At 39.4% G+C, this 22,236-nt stretch overlaps 1 protein-coding gene across 4 annotated transcripts in view; it reads left to right on the top strand.

The window, feature by feature from the left end:
* The window catches only part of ENOX1 (ecto-NOX disulfide-thiol exchanger 1), a 361,050-nt gene that overhangs the window by 15,490 nt on the left and 323,324 nt on the right, over positions 1–22,236 (top strand). Inside the window, exon 1 of one of the 4 annotated variants that reach the window (XM_082057092.1) lies at positions 9,527–9,585. The exons of the other annotated variants lie outside the window; for them this stretch is intronic. The gene's annotated coding sequence lies outside the window, so the exon portion shown is untranslated. Of the gene's footprint in view, positions 1–9,526; positions 9,586–22,236 lie in introns of those variants that run through there. 4 annotated transcript variants of the gene reach the window in all.

Here is a 22,236-nt window from a genome sequence, read left to right as displayed (position 1 = left end):
AGCCTTAGAAGCTTGAGCTTCTCTCAGGCTCAGGACTTCGTAGGTTGTCCCGTCACCTGAGTTCCTCGCTCTCAGAATTAATTTTTAAATAATAATTTTGTTTCTTTCCTTACATTATATGAGTCATGTAAGAGGCAATCTGTGCCCAGTGTAATAGTTTTGTACAGTTCTCAGAATTTTCATGTGTTTGCTCAAAGAAAGGTACTTGCTTTTATGTGGCAATCCTTACTTTGAAGCCGTTGTTCCAAAGAAAAGAATATTTGTACCATATGGTTTCTTTATTTAGCTTTTATGTGGATGAGTCAATTTGAGAAATGTGGTTATGTATCATTAAGGTCCATAATCTTAAATTTTTTAAAAAACATGTCTTTACTATAAAAATGTGAGTGTGCAATAGGTAGTACTATTGGAAAGCTAAATGAGTGGTGAGTCAAAGTAATTAAATGGAAAGTAAATAATCTCTAAGGTTCTCATTCCCCATGAAACTAATTTCGTATCTTATCCTTCATGTATTTAAAAATAGTTCCCTGCTAATTCAAGATGCTTGTGTACTATGTGTGTTAAGAGCACTTCAGTTCTATTGAAAGGACGGCAGGTTAGGGAGTTATTTTCAATGGGCTAATTATTTTATTTTTTTATTTTAAGAGAGGCATTCATTTGAGCAATGGAAGTGAACAAGTCTAGCTGGAAAAACAGCTTGATGTGCATGCAAGACAGCAGGTGATCAGTCAATAATTTTGTGCTGGCTGATGACTACAAAACCTTTGTTTTTTTCTTTAAAGGCGTACGGATTGCAGTACTTCCTCTACAAAGCTGAGCTTTTTTCCCAGTCGAGTAGGGTCTTAAATGTTGTGTCATATATAGTTTCCTGTTTTACCTCCAAAAGAACTGTGTCTTGTCAGCGACTCTACTATTTGGAATATAGATTATTATTATTTTTTTCTTAAACTAATGAATTATACCTTGTAAGATGGATGACATGTTTTACTATAGAAGGGCTAAATTGCTCTGGAGCTGTGGGTCTGCTGTGCATGAGTCCAATATTTGTTTGATGGGAGTGCAATGAGATTGTGCTGTCAACTCCATCAATATCTTGAGTACTTGTCTTCAGAGGACTAATATATGTTCATGACATGTCTCCAGGTTTCTGAGCCAAAGAAAACAAATCTAATTTCTTTTTTTAAATTTCTGTGTACATCCTGCCCTTTAACTCCTAAGGTGTTCTGTTGCCTAAAGACGCCTATTGCATATGTAGATTTCTTTGTTTTTTATTCATGGAGATGCAGGTAATGAAATGAGGCAGCAAGGCTGAAATAGCAAAGGGACTCAGGTTTGCACGTACAGCATGTGTGGAGCATGGTACTGTGCTGACATGTGTGGAGGGACTGCACAGATTCGCTCTGGGCATGTAACGTAAGTGCTCGAATTAAGAGCTTACACAGTGTGTGTAGTGCAGCCCCTTGGGCTCTGAATTGCCTGCTCCAGGTGTCTGAATATCTCTGCTTAGTGCACAGGAACCTGCAAGTACAAGTTTTAAGTCACAGTGAAGTTACATGTCTAAAATAAACAGTGTAAATGTGTCCTCTCTGCGTCAGATAAGGATGCCATGTGTTACTTATTAAATAGGGATGCTGACCTGTTTGGTAGCAAATTTGGAGGAGCTGAAGGTGGGGCTTTTTTTCCAGATCTGTAGCCTTTCAAGGCAACCTGGTAAAGCTGTGGTTTTTTGGTTTGGTTTGGTTTATTTGTGTATTTGTTTGTTTTGTTTTTTAATTTTTGTTGTTGTTGTTGTTGGTTTTGGATTTGATTGTTTGTGGGTTTTTTTCATGCTAGGTAACAGAGGTCTTCTGGTTTATTAACAGCAGATCCTCAGGCAAGTTTAGAGGGACTGCAACTTATTGCTTATGTCCTGCTGTCATCCTTGTGGTCTCTGAAATCAATGAGGAATTCTGTGCGGAAAAAGTCAATGCTCAGCCAGAGCCCTGCAGATTTGGTGAATGAACATCAGTTGGTATTTTTGAGAGCAGGGTAAACCTAGTCAATGTAAAAGGGAATTCTGTAACCTGTTATCTGCAGCAGGAAAGCTGCTTTTTATTAATCGATCAAAGCAAATGTTGAAAATAATTGGAAAAATGACTTGAGGGAGGGAAAAACAGAGTTAAGGAATATCAGTAGGAGGGAGGGTGACATTGTTTGTGAAATCACACTATTCTTAAAGCTTTTATATGCTCAGTGTAGTGTATAGAAAAAAACCCCACAAAACAACTTTCATTTTTTCCTCCTGAGAGAAGCCATGATTTTATCTCAGTAATTGAAAATAATCTCTGAAGTTGCTCCTTAACTAAACTTATATGAACCCCTTTTGAATCAGTTGTTATCTTTCAGTGAGTTTCTCAATAAATGTTGCTGCCTCCACTTGGATGGCATGATCCTATATAGCAAATAAAGCTGAGCACATCCTATTCATGACTCAAAGCACAGCATTTCTAGCCTAATTATGGTGGCATTTGGCAGTGGTGCTGTAGTTAAAGGTGCTTGGTGGTGTTTCTGTTATAAATCGTGTGTACTTGAATGGCTTAATTCATGCCAGCCAGAAGTTCAACCTACTATCTAGCTATCTACTCAGGCATTTTTTCCACCTCATTAAAAATCCTTAAGTGAGGAAGGCAGTTTTAAGTTCTGAATTTCTTTGATCTTATCTGTTTGTCTGTCAGACTGTTTCTTTCAGAACATCTATGCTTTTTCTTCGTTTCAAAACTTTCTTCTGTGGTGCGGCATATGTGGTTACTGTTCAATGACTTGCATCCCTCTCAGCACTTTGGGTTGCTCAAAGAAAGCCATGCCTGCGAAAAGGGGGAAAGGAAACACAGGAACATATGGAATTGTCTACGTTGAACAATCTGTGTGCAATGCTGTCTGCGAGCAAAGATAATTTCAGTCGCCTCAGTTACTGCAACTGGGCAATATCAATTTAGGGACTTCTCACTTACTAGGGATGCTGCCAAGTGAATTCCTCACAGTTCCACAAACACTGAGCAATCCCTCTAGATATCATTCAATAGTCATATCTGTCACGCTTGCATTAATACACATAAAGTATTTTGTTTTGGAAGAGATGGAAAAAACCCAAATGGACTCAACTGGATGCAACCAGCAAATGCTACTAAGCAGTTCACTCAAAAACGTACAGTGAGTTTTATGGAAATACTGATCAAGGTGGAATATTTTTAAAGCATCTCCTATTTAGAATTTTTTTTTTTTTGGGCAGAGGGCCTTATTTAAAATCTCTTTAACTTAATGAGAGTTTTCTTACTGACCTTCTAATGTCTGTTTAAAGCTGTAGAGGCCCCCAAAATGGTAATACTGGGAGGTGTAATTTGCCCTATAAATCTCAGTGGGTCATTAATTCTAAATCCCAATAATGTTAAGACCGGATGCATGTAACTGCAGCAGAGTGATGAGCATAGTAGGAAGATTTATGCAAACATTGTCTTGCTTTCGTTTGCACAGTAGTAGAAATTATTTGTAATTTTGGCTCGGAAAGCTTTCTTTCTACCTTAAAATCAATTCACGTGTATCACCTATGTGTTTCCGAAAATTATAAATGCATGTTTTTGGAGGAAGTAGCTGGGGATTTTTTAGCATATCAGGCAGTAATAGAACACGACTTGGAAAATCTCTGTAAAATGAATATAAACCCCTCCAGTCTCATCATTTAACTGTATAAAAACACTTTTCAAAACATTACTACACCTAACACGTTTGGTCCTAATAATGAGAACTCAAATTTTAAAGCATATATGTAAATTTTTGTGTGGAGTCAGGATGCTGAAGAGTGCTGTGCTTGTAGCTCTCATGGAGGTACACCCCAAATGGGAATGCACACGCCGGGGTGCACTACAAATCCACCATCTCTGTAAGTACTTGATGAGAATTGCCAGCTAATTAAAGCCTTGTGGTTATTTACCATGACAAGAAAGGCTTTTCAGTGTGTTCCTTGGGAGAGGGGAAAGAAAAGAAGTTTGACTTGGCTCAGTGAGAACTTGTATCTTGCTTCCTCAAACTGGAAATGATTGTAGTTAAGTCCTTATTTTGTGGTTTAAGGTGGGAATGGTTGTTGCTATGTAAGTGCATAAGCAAGGAGCCAAAACCAAACCAGTGCAGTGGCTTTGTGTTTGCCATATGCCATTTGACTGCCAGCCATGTGTCCAATCCGGCTAAAAGTCCTCTTTCCATTTTCCCATGAAACGTATTTTACCCTCCTTTGCTTCAATACCCTGCCAGGAATTGTTCAGAGAGAACAATTTTCACCCCCAAGGTGAAAAAAATGAATGTATCCCAGTATAGGCAGAGCACTGGGAGGAAACAGTGAAGATCAATAGGGGGAAAGAAATACAAAACCACACAGAGAGTAAAACAATCAGACTTTTAAAAATGAAACAGGCCATTTATCTGAGAAATCCTGAGTATTGGTATTTTTATGTAATCTGGGGTGGAAAGGGAAATGTTTGGTATCCCATAGTATTCTACATAACGACACATTCAGCTTTCTGAAACATGTATTTGTCATCATATCTGCCTCCATTTGTAACTGAAAAGAGAAATTATAGAAGGTTATTGCTTGGTCTCTGGCCTTTCTGTGCAAAGGCATGTGTACTGCCTTTCCAATTCCGAGAGACTTTGTTAAGGACTATCCCTACAAAAGCTTCTGAGGCACTTGGCAGAGATGGGGCTCAGGTGGAAGGAGAAGAAAAGGCAGGGTTTGTGTGTGTGTGTATGTGTGTGTGTGTGTGCCTTCCTCTATTCTCTAGACAGAGATTTCAATCTAAGTTTGATCTGTAATATTCTGGTAAAGCAATGACTTTGACTGCAACTATATCTGGTTTTTGTCCAGTGGATGCCATAAAGGCTTCTACTGTATTTGAAAAATGGTTCCATAATTTTTTTTTAAACTCTAACTGTAATCTTGGGTTGGGGCCTCTAACAAATGATGGTATTCATACATAAAATAATACATGATGTACACAACCTGCATAAGCTAGAGACTGACCCACGGCCAGTGCAAAAGAACCTAAGGTAGACTAACTGACCAGTTGAGAATTTCCATCATAGGGAGGTTTAGATGTGCTTTGGCTGTCTTCTGGAGCAGGAAAATCTAATTCAGGACCTAGGATGAGGAAAAAAGATGTAGCAAGAACCTGTCTGCTGTACATGAACCATCAGACCGCTCTTTGCAAAGAGTGAGCATATTCAGAATAACTGTGAAGCTACTTTAAGCCAAGCCTGTGCTCCTGGCAGAAGAAAAGTCTAGTGCAATTGGAGAAAAAATTGGTCCTTTAGAGCCTCCACCCAGTCTGGAGGTCACACCAAATATTCCCAAATAAAAGGTCCTAAAATGTTGACTCTACGTATCTAACCAGAACAGATTTGTAGTTTTCAAGATGGGTAGTGCTTAATTTTGTGTGATACAGTTCCTTCTGCCATTTTTGAGTGTAAGTCAAAATACAGGCTCAGGTTCTAAAATATACAGCATTTTCCTTGCGAAGAAGCTTGTCTGGGGTTAGTGAAGTTGTCTTCGTTTATCTTTGCTATTTAGTTTATGAAACCTTGTTTGATGTTTTTGTTCTTCTGCTTACATCACAAAACTATTTGTTTAAGCTACAAGTATGGTAGTGTTGGAGTTAATGTTGAAAAATGTTCTTACTTTTTCTACATTTGAGCTTCCATTTCAGAAATAACAAGATCAGGATAAGAACATCTGCAGGATCAACACACTCCTCTGGGTTGTCATTACGATGACAGAAAAGAGATGTATAGTGAAACTCCACTTCAATGTGCTGTATGTGGTGTCATTCCCTTAAATGATATGAATGGGAGAATTATCCCAGTGGATATCTGTTACGATCCTTCTCTCTGGAAAGGTCATTGATAATTGCTGTTTATCGTTTTGGAGAGGATTTGTTCAAATATATCTTGAGTATTCACTTTTCATAGATTTATGTCTAGGGGACTTAAAAGTGACAACAGAAAGAGAGCATGGTAGAAAATAACTGTTTGCACAAAAGCAATTTTCAGTATTTCGTAAGTGAAGGAAGGAAAGAAGAGGGAAAGTCCTTTCTCATGATGCTTTTCCCAAATTCAGCTCTGTAATTCCAGCCTCAAAACCTCAATCTCTGTCCCTCTGTTCTCCCAGTCCTGGTTAGGGACAAGAGGTCCTTTCACTTCGTGAAAGTTGAGGAAAGTTCAATAGCATTCATAAGAACTTTGCCGTTCAAGTATTTTCCTTAGTATGCAGTAGAGTATCTTTTTTTTTTCCTCTTTAGACAATTTGTTGTCAGTTTTTAGGTGTTCTGACTGAATTTTTATAGACTCATATAATACAATCATTTTGGTTAGAAAAGACCTTTAAGATCATCGAGTCTAACTGTTAACTCAGCACTGCCAAGTCCACCTCTAAACCATGTCCCTAAGAACCTCATCTACATGCCTTTTAAACACCTCCAGGGATGGTGACTCCACCACTTTCCTGGGCAGCCTGTTCCACTGCCTGACAACCCTTTCTGTGAAGAAACTTTTCCTAATATCCAATCTAAACCTCCCCTGGTGCAACTTGAGGCCATTTCCTCTTGTCCTATGGCTTGTTACTTGGGAGAGGAAGCCAACACCTTTTCAATGTTCTTTACATCAAAAATGTTGGTGTTTGGTTTTTACAAGCTCTTAGAAAAATACATCCAAGGTGAGGGGAAAAAAGTGTAGTTTGTATCTTCAGACTGCTGTTATATTGTGATAAAAGTATAATTCTGACTACAGTTTCATTTCCAATCTGATTTGTTTGGCTGCACAAACTTGTATGTCATATTCATATAATGAAAGATTGTTGTGCCTCAGTGCAGGGAAATTTCTTCCCAGAAAGAAGTGTAGATCTTATTGTGGCATCTGGCAGGAATTTTAGGTCAGTTCAGAGCAAGGAGTGAAAAAATCCTTCATGAAGACCAGCATAGTTGGTTTAATTTTATACGTCATCATATTTCTGTATAATGCCATTAGGATTGTGTGCAGGAAAACTGAAAATAAGTTGGGTCTCTGAATTTGAGTGGGATTTAGGAAGAACTGAAGGAAAGGCGGACTCTGTTGTGTTTGATTTCAAGGTTAGACTGAATGTACAGAATGCTGAGTTAGAAACTTTTTCCATACAGAGTAGAAGGAGGTCTGGTGATGTAATTACTCCTCCTGTTTTGCTTAGGTTCTGCATTTATTTGGCCATTAATTTCATGCAGGGTGTAAAACCCAAGAATGAATCTCCTGTTACAGGTAAATGAGTGGTTTTGATGCCAGTTTCCTCTCCTTTTGATACGATTACCTGCCAAGAAAACAAGCCTTTTTTCATGTTGGAGTTGCTGATTTCTGGATTCGCTGATGGACTTACTTGATTTTTCAAAAGCTCCTTGAGCAAGGAGTGAGAGTTGGTTTGTAAACTGTTGTACTTATGGAATATTAGCATCCAGTTTATGTATTCTGGTCCAGTTGCTTTATCATGGGATGCCTCGGGCAATACACTGTTGGGGCCCAGAGCACGAGTGATCAGTGACCATTAGCCTTGATGATGCCCACTGAAGTGGGAGCAACTGGTGCTTGAGTCTTAGGAAAAGAGGCTGAAGTCAAAATACTCTGCCGGGAAAGAAGTGAGAACATTCAGTATTTTTCTAGAAGCAGAACAAGGGAAGTTTATAAATAAGACCCTGGGGAACTTGGTGAGCTTCAGGAAGCTAGGCTGACTTGTACAGGAAAGAAGTTTGCTTTGCTTGACTGTCCAGCCTAGGAGGAAGGAAATGCCCTGTGTGGTTGATAGGGCAACATGATGTTGTTCAGCAGAGGGGTCATACGTGGGGAAAAAATGATTCCATGTTCCTGTTAGGTTTCTGGTTTCAGTGTAAACATACTTTAGGAAAGGGAAACAGAGAAATATACGTCTAGGTAAGGTAAAACTGATAGTGTTAGCTCTGAACCATAAATCCTGAGTATGTATAAGAACGTAGTCCTGGAAAAGACTATGATTTAGCTAGCATGGGGTCTCTATGTGCTTGATCACATTTCTTTGATGAGATAAATGATGAGAGGGCTATCCAAGATGCATGTGCCACACAGGCCAGGTAAAGAGCAACTTCAGCCTTCAGAAGGCTGTGTAGGGACACCCTGGCTGGATGTGTTGGAAGTCAGCTTATTGAACATCTAGCTGGGAAATTCCACCTGAGCTTTTTGAAAATGTGTGAAAATACACTGTTCAATTCAGATCTGTTCCTTTAGAAAAAGGTAGGGAGTTTCACTCCAAATTCTGTATTTAATGATGCAGAATCCATGCACACATTGCCTAGTCATGAATACCTGTTTCACCAAGAATTAGAATAAATACTTTATGGGTAATCCAAAGCTATTCTTCTAACCAAGAAAGAGATAGAAGGATATTTGTGTTTGTCAAATACTAAATACAAATCTGAAACAGCTGGTCTGCAGACCCTGTTAGTTCCTGCTGTGGTTCAGAGATCTGGAATACTTTCTCAAGTGTGCATTTGCCAACAAGTAGGGCTTCCATAGTGCAAAACCCATCAATCATCTGCTTTTAGATCTGCAGCGTGCAGCAGAGCCAACAGGGCATGAAAATCTAGACTGCTGTTTTTTGGAACTAGGGGAGGTAGCAAGAAGCAATGTATTTATTGAGAGCCTCTGTGTGGGAGGACGTCATTGCAGACTTATTTTTTTTTATTTTTTTTTAAACTGTTGTATGTGTCAGTTTCTCAGATGTCTGGTAAACTACACAGCCAAAACCGTTGTGTGTCCTAGATGGCTTTGATGTCTCTGAGAAAATGCGGAGGTAGTTTGGATCTTAGGAGTGAGTAGCCTCAATTCATCCCAGGTAACTTTTAATGTATTTAACAGGGCCATCTATTCTAGAAGCGTAAGTAACTTTCCTTGGGACCAAGAGAGGCCTCCCCTTATAGGCCTATATCTGTAGGTATAGATTTTGGTCTTCGCGTGTCTGAGATCTTCTGAAGACACCTATTTCTCTGCATCAGCTACACAAAGAGTCTAAGGTGGTTCCATCTTCAGTTCAGGTCCTTCAGCTGGAAACAGTATTTAAATACAAATTCTGATACTATGATGGTGGTGAACAGCAGTTTCTTTCCAGAATTACTTCATCAACTATATACTGCTGTGCAGTAATTTGAAAATAGATGGACTACCTATACAACTGAGGTAGCTAGTGATTGACTTTCAGCTGTGTTGACAAAAGGAGCAGCTAGGGATCTAGAAGAAATGCTGACTGTCCAGGGCCTATTGCAAGCAGAAGCCAGAAAGAAAAGTGATCGGCTGTAACTAATTTGTGCTTTCTGACAATCTCTGAAAGTACAGAGTGGAGAAGACAGCTGAGATCTGAGCAATGAAGTGACTACTTCCCAGTAAACTTGCTAGGCAACTTTGGAGAGTGACTTTAAGGACTGAAGAATGATATCCTAATGTTCAGGTGCTTTAGGTCTCCCCAACTCCAGTGAAAGAGCTGATGATGACTCCATTTTGAGGGAGAGTAAGGTAAGACATGTCACTGATTTCTTTCAGTCCAAAGAGGTAACTTACCTTTTGAGTGCACTGAAAAATGCACTGTAGAGGGGAATGCATGAAAAAAGGGGTACCTCTGCTGTGTGCACAGCTCAGAATTTGAGTGTTACTCTATGGAGGGATCAGTACTGTGCGTGTATTTCATAGTGCAGCAAGTTGGAATTTTTTAAAAGAAGTTAATTAGCAAATTTGTTATAATAAGTTAGGCAAATTTCACTTCTAATCTTTTAACTACTAATATTTTATTGAAGAACATTATTCACTAAGTATAAATGCACTGGGCAGTACTTATATATGATTAACAATTAATTCATATAATCACTGCATAAAACCCAGAATAAGGATTACTTTAGTATGTGAAGTTCACCGAGCATAAGGCTATTGGTATATGATCAGTACACATACCTTACCTGCTTCTCACCTACCTTTCTGTTCCTCCTAAGTAATATCAGGTATGGAAATGGAAATTGTTTAACTATAATTAATAACATTTGTAGGGTCCCATGTCTCTGGAGCACCTCTGAGAGACAAACTCCAAGCAACTAAGTTCAGACCCTCTGCTAAAGTTTCTCTAAAGTGTCTGGCCTCCGTTGTATTTGCTAGCAGGTATTAAATCAACTCAAGTTTATTTCTGAGTAAATTAGAGTTCATTAGAGAAAATCATAAAGAAAAATAAATTGATCAGAAAACACTGCTGGCCCAGAACTCTTTGATGAATGTAGGAAGCTAGGAGGTAGTTGTAGTTTCAACTATCTTAATTTAAGGTGCAGAAAATTGTCTCTGGGCCACGTCTTACACTGAAATTTAGTAATGACTTTGAAGGCCATTCTCACACAATCGGAGCTCAGTGAGTGCTTTTTCTACAATGTACTTAATATTTGATAGGAGTTTCTGCTGTTCTGGTCACTGAGCAGGACCCTTCTAGAAAACAGGTTCATCTTTTCCGCTGGCCTGGGAGAAGTGTGGAAGTCTGAGAGAGGCAGAATGGGGCCAATGCTGTCAACCTGCCCTGTGCTCAGGGGTAGCTCACTCAGGTGAGGTCCAGGACCCAGGAGGGGTGGGCTTGGGGGACAGGGGTGCCCTGAGATCGGGGAGCCACCAGGATCAGGCTCAAACTGTGCCTGAGGGTGTCACATCTGAAAAGAGTTTCCTCTTAACACCAGGCAGACAGATTATTCTTTAACTGCTTCATCTATTTTCCTTTGTTGTTTGATTTCTGGCAGTGGGATATTGGTCTAGTCCTGCACAGCAATTCTGGTGCATTGTTAAGATGCAGAACTGGAAAATCTCTTTAAGAATCAATATTAAGAAATGAAATATTGAGCTTTGTTCCAAACGAAAATGAATTTGAGAGAGCTTTTTTCTGTTTTTCCCCCTCCTGTAAATCTCTCTCTAAAGAAGCCACTATTTTTCAATGGCTGGGGTGTGTAATTTTTTGATCATTGGTAGATGACAGGATGCTGCCTGGCTGTGATGAGTATCCCAAGATTCTGACATGCTGCATTTTCATGTCGGTTCAGCAACAGAGGGAGCTGAGTGGGTTGAAGGGGTGCTGTGTTTTGTGTGGGGTCTTTTCTACAACAGTGCTATGTGAGTGAAAACTAGCAAAATACATTCTTAATTCTGGAATGGCAGTAAGAGGAGTCTGCATTAGTGGTATTCTGGCTAACTCACTGTATTTTGAATGTCATTATTAGGTCTGAAAAATTAAACATGTGCTTGTTTCAGTCTGTTTTCTGAGCCCCCCACATTTATTATATGTCATGGAGCTTAGCTTAGCTCCCAGTATCATTCCTCATATTACAATAACTTCTTTTATGGCTGAGGGCACTTCTGAGAACTAATCTGTGATGTGTTTACTTTGGCTGAAGGAGTTGAAACGCTTTGAAGAAAAAAAAAATTAAAAGCTCCCCAAATGTTCCCTCAGCTTTGTTTTCTGCTTTTATTATGCTAATCTGATTGTTTTTAATGTGAGGGCTTCTTTTGCCCTGGGTCCTATGTAGTCTGCAATGTCATAAAAGGTATACCACTTTACAGCTAAGTAATGATGACTGCCTTCTGACTTAAGAAATCTGAGGTTCTCAGTTGGAATATTGCACTGCTTATGAATATGTCAATTTTCTTCTCTTACTCTCCTGAAATGTAGGAAGTCACCACATTTAACGTCTACGAGATCTTACCAAGATGTCTAAGAGGTTAGCTAAGTAAGCAGAAGCTTAAGGAACACAAAAAGATCTATTTTCATGTTCATTTTTTTTGGTCTTTGGAAAAAGGAATTTCTTATATGCCTCACTGGTTATTACCATCACTTAGTTAACAAGTAAACTAATGTACCATTAGAATTAATTGTCCTGTCTCTACTTTCTCCTTCTGGGACAAAGAGATTAAGAAGTGACAGTGAGATATTTCTCAATATTTGGGAAGTTTCATTTCTTTGTTCTGTGCTAGACAAGTTCACATCTCTGTGTGGTGCAACCATAGAGACAGCTCTTGCCTATTTTGAGAGCTTAGAAAAGAGCACACTAATGTTTGCACCAATTCAAGGGGTAATGCAGCTCTCTCCTTCAATGTACTTGTACAATTCTTGCAAGGGTACCTAGAATTATATTTAAGAACCTCTATTTCTTTCTGCTTCCTTGTTCCTTCAGAGAAATCCCAGTGGGTAATGATTTACCTTCAGGCTTTGTAGTGACTGATTCAAGTTAAGTAGGCTCCTTTCCATGGCCATGTGCACTTAATGTATAGACAAAGGTCGTGAAGGAGAGCGCAGCTTGGGATTCATTGATGCTGTGGTGCTGATGAGATGCAGGCCTGCTGCCTTCACGCTGGACCCAGCTGGTAATTTCCTAATGTTTGGCTGGGGCCTGGGCTTGGATGAAAGCGAGCTGGCCGTAGCTCGGGCCAGATAATTTGGAGATGCTAATGGCTCATTTGTTAAAACAAGTAGAGGGCTTGGCAGAGAAAGAGGGAGTTTCTTTCTATCTCATCTTACTCTTCCAGTTTGCTTTCCAACTTTGCCAACTGTTCACCAAGAGAGTGTTCACTTTGTGGGTGCTCTTTGGAGTCCTCATGGACACTGGTCATGAATGTCAATTTCCATATATTTTTTTTTCATGATTACAAGTGTTTCTTGCAAAGATGGATCTTACTGTCATTGCACATATTTCCATTTGGTGCAGTCTGCCTTGTTGCAGTGGTTTGCCCACGAGTATATCTTTGGAAACCACTTAAGAAGAGAGAGAGGAAGAAATGTCAGCTGTTGTCGGCAATCGGCTGCCAGTTACTGATTTGGACTAGCTGGCGTGAACACATTTGTGTCTGTGGTTTAAAGCAAGCTCTAGATTTCTTTTCCCTGCTGGCTTAGATTCAAGGGGCTTTACATAAAATAGTGTAGCTTTATATGTGATTTATGGCTAGCGTTCAGGTGTGCATTCATGACATGTAAGATCTGTCTATACGTGTGTCTTTAGTGTGTTAATCTAGATGGTGTATACATGAGGCTTTCCTTTAGGGCCATGCTCTCTGCTCTCTATGCAGAAACCCTCGTGCACTGATCATGTTTCCTCATCTAGAGATCAGCTGCAGAAGGAAGTGAACTTTCTAATTATCAAATTGTGGCTTCTGTTGCGGTAAATAAGTATCTCGTGTTGCTTCTTGATAAAGGGAAGTCTGTACTCAGATTTTCTGTCTGTCGACAGTAGAAGTGTCCCAGCTCAACTGCTTGAGATTAGGGATTTTAAGCTGTTTTATCAGTGTAATTAACACTAGGTTTAGTGCTGTGTGAAAACAATTTCTTATGGGAGAGTCAGACCCTAATTATCTACTAGTTACAGACATAAAGGTGATTTTATATATATATGTATATATATATATAAATATATATGTATTACACATATATTTTTACTCATTCCATATCCACTAGCTCCAATTTGCAGATGTATGGCTGCATGTTTTACAAGCTGTAGCTTGCATTGTCAGCTGTAATAGGAAACATTATGGAAGTCTCAGAGGGATGAATCACTGTGGTCAGGTCTGCATTTGGGTGGAGCAGGTGAAATTCTGCCAGGTAGCAAAGGAGAAAAGGTATTTCTGACCGCTATTCACAAGTGAGGTGTCCAAGTGTAGAGATATGGATTTGGACATGCACCAAGAGGCATGGGATCTCATTTAAAGTGCTGCAAACTTAGTTAAAGTATGCTCTTTGACAGCCCTTACCATCCTAGAATAACACTTCTGAATGCCAGCCCAGAATGAACACTTCTGAATACTAGAAAATAAATAGGCAATGAACCTCGAAGTGGGCTTGCAAGTTTGTGTACAGAATACACTTATAAAACTGTTTATTGTTTTAGTAAAAGACTATTTGATACTAATTTTACTTTGCATTTCAAAAGATTCTCTAATTAATTGCAATTAGAATATTATAATTATTATTTTAATGAAGTTTTTCTTTTAAATTAATAGAATAACGCTGTGTTATTAACATGATTTCGGTCACTTAGTAGGGATGGAAAAAAATACTTTGATATAACTTTAGCTGGGAATTTGCAAGTCATTTTTACTTATAATGTATATGCATCATGAAGGGATCAAAATAAACTGTAATTGAAATAACTTTGTTTCCAGGGTGATTCTTTCCTCATTTATTTTTATGTGTTCACTATTTCATATGCTCTTAATTGAACTGTTTTATTTTAATCATTTGTATCACTGCATAGGAGTGAATTTGTTCTTGTTGTGTTCTTGGTTTGGGCTTTGTCATTTCATTTAGCACTTTTCCTGGGAAGTCAGAACATTAAATAAGTGTAGAAAAGATTTGCCGTACATCAGGTTTGATTACCCCGAAAGCACTGCACAGTTTAGATCTATCAACACATCTAGAGATATTTTAAGCATGGATGCGATTCTGCTAAACTTGATGAGTCTTTTTTCAAAGTTAGAGGAATGAATGGGAATTTCTAAGCAGTAAGTGCACAAACCCTCACTTGTGCCTGCAATTCATTATTCCCAGAATGTGGCTTTACTAAAGTATGGAAGTATTTTCTACTAACCGAACTAGTAGGAAAAAAATTAGAGGGAAGCAAGGTCTCCCAGTGGCATACACTGACATTTTGAAAGATGCTGTGTGTGGTCCATTCTGTGGCTGATGCCCTTTCTATCCATAGCTGACAGCAGCAGCAGAACAACAAAATCTTGCTGTTTAAATTTGATGGTTCATCTGTAGCGATCAGCTTTTTTTTTTTTTGTTATTAAATTGCACTAACTAATAAGAGGTTTTAATACATGACACTATATTTTAATAGCTATCTGGTGTAACTATTAAATTATAATATTGCCCATTAAACTTTCTTACTAATTACTGAAAATTTTCTCCTGGAAAGGTGATTCCCCACCCCCATCTCCTTTTCTCCCCTCTTCTCTCTCTATTAATTTCAACAGAGAATTGCAGTGCTGTTGCTTACAAATAGCTTGGAGCTCCTTTTAGTAGGGGCTCTGGGTGTTTTGGGAAGCAAAGACATGAAAAAATAAAGAAGAGCTGGGTTGTTGAGGGAGAAAGGAGAGAAACAAAATAACAACATTGAAAATCAAGGTGAACACTTAACAGAGCTCAGGGAATGAAAATACCCATACATTAGATGGGGGGGGGGGGCGGGGAAAAGACTATGATGAAGAGGGAAGAGAAAGGAAATAACAAAATAAATCAAACTCCTGTGCATTGCCAAGGTATTTAAACAGGGAGCCCTAAGTAATGTCTGCAAAAGCAATGTTTTCTTCATATTGTAATGGAATTTGGGGCATTATTGTTGGTTTTGATTGAGTTTTCTTACAATGGAAAAACACAGTTTATGAAGGATTTTTCTTCTCTACAATACTTCCACCCAGGAATTCCGTGTTCATGCAGGAGAAGATTTATTTCTTGCAACAAGTCTCTTTCACTGAAGAAGTGAAAATGATGCCACTGAAGAAGTGAAAATGATACATACCTTTGTTAGCACTGTAATAGCTACGTTGAACAGAGCAGAATCTTTGTAGTCCCTGCTAAAGCCCCGAGAACTTCCCTTGTTTGGGGAACTGGCGAGAACTTCTACTAAGGAGGCACTAGTTAAAGATCAGTATGTTGTTCACACTGCGAAAACACTAAAGATGCAGTGGTCCCTAAGCGCCATGAAACAGAAGACGAGATCCTTGTGTCATGGCAAAACCAAGAGTTTCGCTGCCTCCACTTTGGGGAACAGAGAGATCCTGACACCCAGCAGGAACACAATGCAGCAGCACTGTAAAGGGCACTACTGCAAGCAAAGTCCTTATACATTATAATGCAGTAGAACTGTATGGAGAGGACTAACAAAATTTTGTTTCAAATACCCAGGGGAACTGCCTCTTTGCACAGAAAGAATGACTTTTTGTTTTTGTTTTTTTTCCTGGGGTCCTTCTGCTCTTCCCACCCTCTACATTCTCTGGGTGACACATCTGTGTCAGGCAATTTCAGCACAGTGACAATTGTTTCCTTGAAAATTTCAGATCGTCTCCATGAAAGAGCCATTGCAGCTCCCTCTTTTAATTTCATTTTGCATCCTAACCCCCTACCTGCTGAGAAACCTGTCCTTCCTATTTCACAAGGTCGGACTATGGTACCACAGTTGTCTATTTTTTCTTTGAATGGAATGTTATTATGTTTAAAATTGTTAAAAAACATAAATTTGAATCATCAAGTAAGGGGGAGGGAAGCAGAGCAAATTTAATCATCTGATTGTGGGGGACATTTTCCAGTATTAGATGTTTCTTTTTTTAAAAAATACACTGAGATAATAGGACATATTAGTAATAAGCAGTAATGAATATTGCAAGGTGCAGAAGCTTTCTCCAAGCAGCCTGTAGTCAGCCATCAATACTTTCATAATCTCTGCAGAAGTAAATCAATAGATACATATCTGGTCTGTCTGGTAAATTCTTTGAACAAGTTCCTTGTTTCCTGGTAACACGTGCTGCCAGAGGACTGTCATAAAAGTATGTGAGATATTAGCCTGCTTGTCTGTCAGTAACATCCTAGGATTATAAAGGACTGGACTTTGCCCAGGGAAGTGGTGGAGTCAGCATCCCTGGAGGTGTTTAAAAGGCATTTAGACAAGGTTCTTAGGGGCATGGTTTAGTGCTAGAGTTAGGTTATGACTGGACTCCATGATCCTGAGGGTCTCTTCCAACCAAAATGATTCTATGATTATGTGTATGCAACACACAGGTAGAGTAGGCCGTGCCTCAGGATTTCCAAGTGTGTGCAACATGGAGAACAAAGTAATGAGACTTCCAGAACTGTTTAGGAAAGGAGTACTTTATCAGTGTTGCCACTGGCATCAGTACAGCAGCTGTTTGCCCTTTTCCTCGGTCTTTACACTTAACAGCCGGAGCACACAGGGGAGAGAACATTATCAACTGTAAAATGTGTGACATATCTCTGGGACAAGCGGAGAAGCTCCAATGATTAAATGTTTAGTAGCCTCTTGGTGGCATTACAGGAGGAGCCTTCCTGCACTGTAATCACAGAATCACAGAATAGTTTGGTTTGGAAAGGACCTTTAAAGGTCATCTAGTCCAACCCCCTGCAATGAGCAGGGACATCTTCAACTAGATCAGGTTGCTCAGAGCCCCGTCCAGCCTGGCCTGGGATGTCTCCAGGCATGGAGCATCTACCACCTCTCTGGGCAACCTGGGCCAGTGTTTTACCACCCTCATTGTAAAAAATTTCTTTCTCATGTCTAGACTGAATCTCCCCTCTTTTAGTTTAGAACCATTACCCCTTGTCTTATCACAACAGACCCTGCTAAAAAGTCTGTCCCCATCTTTTTTATAGGCCCCTTTTAAGTACTGAAAGGCCACAATAAGGTCTCCCCAGAGCCTTCTCTTCTCCAGGCTGAACAACCCCAACTGTCTCAGCCTGTCCTCACAGCAGAGCTGTTCCAGCCCTCTGATCATCCTGTTGGCCTCTTCTGGCCCCTCTCCAACAGGAACATGTCTTTCTTGTACTGAGGGCTCTAGATCTGCACATTGTACCCCAGGTAGGGCCTCAATCTCCTCTGTAAAGACAAAGGAAAGGAAAGTTGTGGTGGGTTGGCCTTGGTTGGTGCCCATATGCCCACCAGCTACTCTCTTACTCTCTCTCCTCAACAAGACAAGGGAAAAAAATAAGATGGAAAAATTGTGGGTTGAGGTAATGAGTGTAATGAAGAAAAGCAAAGGCTGCATGTTAAAGCAAAGCAAAAAGGTGCATTCTCTACTTCCCATGAGCAGGCGATGTCAAGCCACTTCGGGGGAAGCAGCACCCCAGTATGCATAGTGGCTGCTTCAGAAGACAAATGCCTTAATAATGAATGCCTCCACTCCTCCTCCTTTCTCTTAACTTTTATTGCTGAGCATGACATCATATGATGTGGTCAAATGATCTGGTTGTTCGGGGTCAGCTATCCTGGCTGTGTCCCCTCCCAAACTCTTGCTCACCCCAGCTTACCAGCCCCGGGGTAGGGTGTTGGAGAGACAGCCTTGGTGCTGTGTGGGTGCTGCTCAGCAGGAGCCAATGCACGGGTGGGTTATCAACACTGTCCTAGCCACAAGTGCAAAGCACAGCACTATGGGGGGTGCTATGGGGAGAGTTAACTCCATACCAGCCAGACTCAATACAGAAAGGAAAGAAATCCTTTCACGAAGAGGGAAAAGGACAGAGAAGCTGTCATTGCAAAGACAGAAAACAACAGGAATGGTACCGAAGAGGTGTCACAGCACAGAAGCAGCTTGCGGAGTTGTGCAGAGGACAGTAGTAGTGCTCAGCACGCAAGCATTAGTATAGCTATGTCCTGCACTCTTCATTCAGCAATTTTTGTAAGAAATCAATTACTGTTCCAAGTTTTCAATAGACATGCAATACTTTCAATATCGGATGCCCAGAACTAGTAGAGATTTTAAATTCCAAGACATAAACTTCTGCAATTAACAATGGTGGCTCCTGACAGTACTGTTCGCCACCCTAAAGAAAAGGCAGCAATTACAAATCCTGCACTTGTAGATACTTGTGATCAAACAGCACAAACATGACCAACATTTTAAAATGCGATACTGTGTATATGTGGAAAAAAGTTTAAACTATTCTGTGGCATGGTTAGTTACTACAGGAAAAAATTGTTTGTTTTTATTTGTGCAGTAACTGGCTGTATTACCCATGTGGTTTCTTCAGTGACATTTTTGACTGAAGTGCCACAGTTTCATAAAATGGCCCATCAACTTATAATAAAATGTCCTTTTAGTAAGTTACTGCTGAAAGGATCTACACAGAAAGTAATGAAAATCTACCAGGCTTCATAACACAAGTTTCATTTTCATTCTTTCAGTCTGTTGCAAAATTTCTAGACGGGGCATCCATAACAGGGCACTGATAATTTGCTTTATTTAACTTTTTTTTTTTAATTTTTTTTGCACAGCATGTCGTATTTCTATATCCTACTTCATTAATGAGGTTGAAAAATACTGCTATTGCAAATTAGTTATGGGTCAGCAGCTGCTGATTTTACAAGGCTGCACCATTTCCTTCTCAGCTTTGCAGATGTGCTCATATGTCATTCTGTGGCTGCCTGGGGTAGATGTGAATATCAAGTAGAATCCAGAATGTTTTCTTTTATCCGAAAACTTAGCAAATGGTTCCACTAAAATTCAGAAGGAAGGATAAATTAAGTATTCTAAAAGTGAGGGGTTGCATGTATACCTATCTTGATAACTGTTGAGAGTTTTTTTGGAAAAAAAAGAATCCTAGAACTAATGGATGAGTCCAGCCTGTGAAAATGTGGGAGAACCTAGTGTAGTAAGTATGCTGATGGGAAACAACTTATGCTTATGAGCAGTCATTTGCCGTGTTGGTTACAGGAACCATCTCATGGAACAACAGTCATCTTGACATAATCAGAAACCACTCCATGGAATTCTGCAAGAACTTTTTGCCAGCTTTGAAACTAGTGGCAGTGCCATTTTCTTTACTGCAAATGATGTCTTTGGGAGAACAGTTCCAACACCAGGCTGGGTAGCTATTGACAGGGCATGACTGCCAGAGAGAGGAGCAGAAAGCTTTTACAGGAATATATTTGTCTGTATTGGAAGATAATTCCCCGCCTCCCACCACATTTTTGAGGTAAGATCTGCACAGACAACTAGAAGTGGTTATTCTGCAGTGTGTTACTCATCTCTATAATTTACCTTCCAGCCTTCCAAATTAATTTTGGCCTCAATAAACAGCTGCCAACACAGAAGTGAAATGCAAACTGTATTGTTTCTCAACACTCGGCTTAGGTTTCCTCAACTTGGAAGCAGCAGTTTCCTGAAAGAGGTTGTGCCAGGGAGAGCTCATCTCACCTTGCTCTTGTGTTCCTTTCTCTAGAGGAGCTAAAAAACCTTGTGGCTTCTGCCACTGCTACGTGGCTGATTGCAAATGTAGTATATTAGTGACTGCCAGGAGAGGTGAACATGGTATTTCCTCCACATTAGTTGGTGTAAGTTTGAAAATGCTGCTGTGTTGCACAAAGATAAAGAAAAAACTGTCCATGAAAGGTTAGGAAAGAATCTGAGGAATTAGCTACTTTATCCAATGTGGCTCATAGCTGTGGGTTCAGTGGGAAGCTGGTGAAAGCCAGATGTGTGGATCCAGTTATTCAGAAATGTTTCTTCTACCACAGCTAGAGCATGAGAAGGAGGGATGAGGAGAGAGAAAGCCCAGCAGACCTCATCTGTAGACAAGCAAAAGAACCCCTTCAGATTCTTACATCTGGCCTCCTGAGTCTGAGATTCTCGGGGCTGGTCTATATATTATCTTACTTTTTATTTTTCTGGTTGTTTTTCTGGGAAGACCAGTACTCAAACCTGCTTTTGTGAGCAGTTCAAAGGATTAATAAGGCCATGTTTCTTCTTTTGTTTATGGGGTTTGTATGACTTGGAGCTCAGTTCAGCAAACCTGTAGGTGTATTTCTGGTTCTAGACACTCTCACTGATGTACTTCAGGCTGCAAACTACCTCAACTATATTTTATAAGGTCCTATTAGAGATGTTGGGCCATTTTTTTATCACACAATCTTTTGGTTTGAATGAGGTTCACAGGAAGCTGCACCTTAGAAAGTTTTTCAGCCAGCAGCTGACTATTTTCCTGGTGCCTCAGAGATGTGGGTTTATCGAAGACCTTGAGTAGAGCAACCAGATCCTTCTGTAGTTCACCTGGCAGGAGTGTGGGCAACAGAACAGGCACAGGCAGTTGCAGTTTCTGCCACAAACATTTCTTCTTGCTTAGGATGGTGTTTTTCTCTGTCTTCGCTGGTAGGTTTTCTGTCCCTTTTTATAGCGAGCGGTATTCTGTACAGAAACAGTCTGGTGATTAAAGTGGAGAGTAAGGAGCCATGAGGGTTCCAAAACCAAGTTGTTGGCTCCCAGATGTCTGCTAAGTAAGATGTGCATGTCTTCCAGAAACCTCATCCAAAATACATCCATCTTTGCATCTCGTTCTCTTTTCTGTACATCTATCTATTGTGAATGCGCTCAGTTTTCATTGAAAGTCCACAAACCCACAGTTGATTACAATAGAACACTTTTTTAACGCATACAGTATTGTTTTTCTCTCGCCTTTTTTTTTTCTTTTTGGTTTTATTCTCATCTCCAAAAAAATGTAGTCAGAAAATGCAGTTATAACCAACATTGCAGCTTTGACTAAACTCAGAAAAGCAAAGTAGGAGTTAAAGTTGAAAATTTGGTCTCATAATTAAATATTCAGCTTATTTTATTGGTCGTGATTACATTAGTGTCCAAGAAAATGTGTGATCTTATATATTATACATGCTATAGTCCTTAGGCATAACAGGGTTAGTTGAGGACAGAGTGTCAGATGTAGTATTTGTCATTACCTTTCATTTGCCTAGTTGCATGCTGTTGTGGATTTCTTTTGAACTATTAATACTTGAATGTAGATTTTTCTTTGACTTGTTGATTTTTTTTTCCAAAAAATCCCTTCCTTGCATTCTTTATTTCCCTATCATTTTCAATAGCAGAAATGTTTGCTGTTAAATGCAGTTTGTCTCCAGTTTTGATTCTTCTTTAAAGAAAACAACATGCTAAAATGAGTGGTATAAATTCAACTATTTGCTTCCCTTTTGTAAATACTGGTAGTATCTGTTATTAATTAGATTGCCATTGTATGGTAAAAAATATATCTTTTTTTTTTCCTGTTCAGTCACTCTACCTTCTGTTGTATAACTGTTCCATAAAGGTCATCTTTATACTGGACAATAATCTTAAATGTCATGCTTTCCTATATGTTTAACTACTTCATATCTAGATATATACTTGGTAGAGCAGAGCACTTTGCTAAATTTCAGAGACCGGCAAAGTAATTTATTTCAAAATAAATTGAACTTCAATATTCTTCCTATGCCTGTACCTTGCTACGTTGATATTATCAGCCAGTTTTGAGAATACATATAGTTCATCTCTGTTTTCTGTTTATAAATGTGGCTGATGTACTTTATTCCAAAAAACTGTGCTTAACATGATGACAATGATTTAACAAAAGGAAACACTTTATGCCTGAAAGCCGTTTGCCTCCTGGCA

Source organism: Streptopelia decaocto (assembly GCF_964273445.1).
Source record: "Streptopelia decaocto genome assembly, chromosome: 1".
NCBI lineage: Eukaryota > Metazoa > Chordata > Aves > Columbiformes > Columbidae > Streptopelia > Streptopelia decaocto.
The sequence above is the reverse complement of the archived record's forward strand: the minus strand, read 5'-3'. Positions and strand labels throughout refer to the sequence as shown.